Below are 3609 nucleotides of genomic sequence, written 5' to 3' on the forward strand. Positions count from 1 at the left end.
AATTCTATCCAAATTGCTAGATTTTCCCCCTCAGGCTGTTGGGAACAGGCACTTTTCTCAGGCTTGTGTGAAGTCTAAGGACTGATCTGTTTATTCCTTTCAGATGAGTCTTTCCCTGGCCTTGGGTAGTATCCTCACATGCATGCACTCAAGTGAATACTCTAGAAGGACTCTTTTCACATCTCTGGAGTTGTGTCTCTGGGGAGCTCTCTTCTTTCTAGTATTCTGCCTTGTAAATTCTAGCCACTTTGGCTTCCTGGATTCTGAGCTCTGTCTTCTAAACTCAGTGAGACAATTGGGCTCTTCCTGGGTTCTCTCTCCCTGCGCTGCAACCTGGAAACTTCTCACATGCAACAGAGAAAGTTTCTTGGGCAATTGTCTGGTTCATCTGATTTGTTTCCCATCTTTCAGTGATCATTGTCCTTCATTGCTTGATGTCCAATATCTTGAGTGACATTGTTTTCTATATTTTTGTTCAGAGTTTAAGCTGTCTCAAGTGGGAGGGTAAGTCTAGTTCCTTTTATTCTGGTTTACTCAGAAACATAAGTCTTTTTAGGACAGATTATAATTACTTCAATAGAAGCAGTCATGATGGTAAGCCTTGTCATGGAATTAGAAGACAGAAAACTTGACTTCATTATACTAAGCAACATTACAGACTACCCAAGGCAAAGGAAGCTAACTCTTCTCCTCCTCTAAGCTTGTCTTACTTGAGCAGTTGAGTGCCATCAACCAGCTTAAATGAACAGCTGGAATTATAATATCCCAAGAGCTCTGAATTAGATTTGTGTGTAGTGTTGTTGAGGAGTTTCATTCTAGTCCTAGAAGGATACCCACAGGCATCTGATATCCCTTCATGCCTGTGATGGTCTGAATATTTGTGTTCCCTCAAAATTCATATGTTGAAATCTAATTTCCAGTGTGATAATATTAAGAGGTGGGACCTTTTGGAGATAATTAGGTCATAAGGGTGGAGCCTTCATACATGGGATTAGTGCCCTCTATTAATGCCTCTTCCACCATGTGAGGACACAGCAAGAAGGGACCATCTATAAGCCAGAGAGTGAACCCTCACCAAACACTTAATCTGCTAGTGCCTTGATTATAGACTTCCCATCCTCTATAACTGTAATTAATACACTTACATTGTTTATAAGCTACCCAGTTCATGGTATTTTGTTATAGGAACACAAATGGACTAAGACAGTGCCCAAGAAAGACATTAGGGGAAGAGTACCAACTGAGAATACATTCCAAAGATGCTGTCTCCAGCACTGCATGGGACAAGGATGAAGCCTCATCAGCCAGCTAAATCGCAACAAGTATGTTCTAAAACTCCATCCTATTTTAATTTTTCTATTTTTAATGCAGAGTTCATCCATACCAACTTTCTTAACCATAAAGCCATTCCAAGCAGTAACTTTTGTTTAATTAGCACTTTGCAAATTAGAACTTCAGTGTGAAAAGTATTTTAAGCATACTGAATGGAACAAAGTATAGTTTGAGAATGTTATCAATCATATAGGAATGGATTAGACAGAACACTGTGAAATCAACAATGTGCTTTTATTAATATTCCTCAATCCCAGTCATTATCCAAGAAACCTGATTTCTTCCTTCTTTTGTACATTTTGACACTTGGGATCATCACTAAAGCCCCTTTCAAGCTTCAACATTCTGTTTTTCCCAGACATTTGCTAGTCTAGTCAATTTATTAAGAACTGAAATATAAAGAGGTAAAATGTAAAATAATCCGAGTAGTAGAAAGAACACTGAATTTGAGAATCAGAAAATCTCTTTCAGTCAAGAATGTGTACATCTGACTGTAAACTTGGGGCATAAATCATTTTAACTTCTCTAGGTTCTATTACTATCACTATTGGGGGGGGTGAATAAATTATAAGTCTATACTCACCTATGATGTAAGAATGAATTAAGCAATATGGAAGCACTTTTGAAACATAAATTGCAATTGCAAATGCCCAAGGCCACAAAAGAAATTACTAAAATAGCTCAAAGGAAATGTTTTATATCAAGGATTCAAAACACAAGAAACATCCCCAAAATATAACATTCTAACTAATTTTCTTAATGATCGTTTTAAAAAGTCACATAAGAGTAATAACTGAGGGATGATCTGCCACATCTTGTGGCCTGTGGTGTGCTGTTCAGTGACATCATTGTGGCCAATGAGGTACCAAAGAGCAGGCGATCACAGTGACATCATGGCAGGATCACTGAAAATGCTCATAATGTGACAGCTCTTTATCATTTATATGCTAGGCTGGTTATAAAGTATTTATTTGGTATTGTTCACATCTATATCATTTGATAAGGCATTCTTGTCACCATTATTCAGTTTCTGAATATTCTTGGTGAATGATCTTCAGGGAGCCCTGGCTTCTGATTGAGGGTTTCTATCCTTTGTCAAGCCACCCTATTCCCTCACTTTTCAACCACTTTAGCTATGACTAACAGGAAGTTCAAAGCAAAAACCTATTGATTGATCTTCAACTAGCAATAGATCATAAAACACATTTTGCATGTACATTTTTTGATTCCCATTCTCCTGACTAGAGCAAATTGGCTGGAAATAAAGACATGTAAAACATCTCAAGCAGTTGTAATAATTGATCTAAGAGGAAAAACGTAAAAGATGTAGATACCTTGATTGTCTCCTCTTCATCCCATTGGTGAGGGAGGGATTCCACGCTATGTTTATGGGGATGGCCCAACACATGACACCTAATACCGGACAGATGAGATTGATAGTAGCGTACAGTCCAGGGGAGGAGAGGAAGATACTGCACCATGCAGGGATGAATGGGGGTGTGCTCAGGAACAGAGTGAATAAGCAGACCTTGTAGAGAGCAGGCTTTAGAGTAGCAAGAGCATGGAGTAACTTCTTGTTTCTACAGATGGATATGATAGGCTTGTTTGAATAATTCAGTGGGCTGGCAGGGAACTGAAGTCTACTACTCAGGGATAAGCAGGCACTGTGCCTTGTCCCTGTAACAAGGAGGGTTGTTTGGCTAGGAGACCTTATCAGTAGGAGCAAAGTGGGCAGGATGATACAGTTAGGACATCAGAGGCCCTCCCAGTTTAGATGTCAAAGTAGCACACCATTGTAATTTTAAGCCTTACACCACAATCAACATCATATAAAGACACTTACTGATTTGGACCAGGAGGCACATCTCCCGTAACTTCTATCGTCCATCACCTTTTACCCCTGCTCGTAAGTCACACAATAAAGGAAAGTCTTAGACAGAATTAGGAGTGCTAAAAGCATTGTTGAGGCCATTCCTAGCCTTCCTTCTTGTTCAGAAACTATAGATCTAAAGTCAAGGGGCCCTCCTTGGCAGCCTGCAGCTGGTGACTGCCCTGTCTCCAGCAAAGGTTTTTGTGACTGTTCAGACAGACGACTGTGACTCCCCACGAGCTCCCCTCACCTTAGGCAGGCCCACTTACATTTACCAAGACAAGATAACACAGTCAATTAGCCTTGTCAGTCACTGTGACTATAACTTAGAAGAATAGAAGCCCAGTAACCACACTTAATGAAAATACAAGGTGACAAGAAAGTCATCTGCAGCTGTTTAAGGACAA

This window comes from Theropithecus gelada, chromosome 6 (assembly GCF_003255815.1).
Source record: "Theropithecus gelada isolate Dixy chromosome 6, Tgel_1.0, whole genome shotgun sequence".
Taxonomy (NCBI): Eukaryota; Metazoa; Chordata; class Mammalia; order Primates; family Cercopithecidae; genus Theropithecus; species Theropithecus gelada.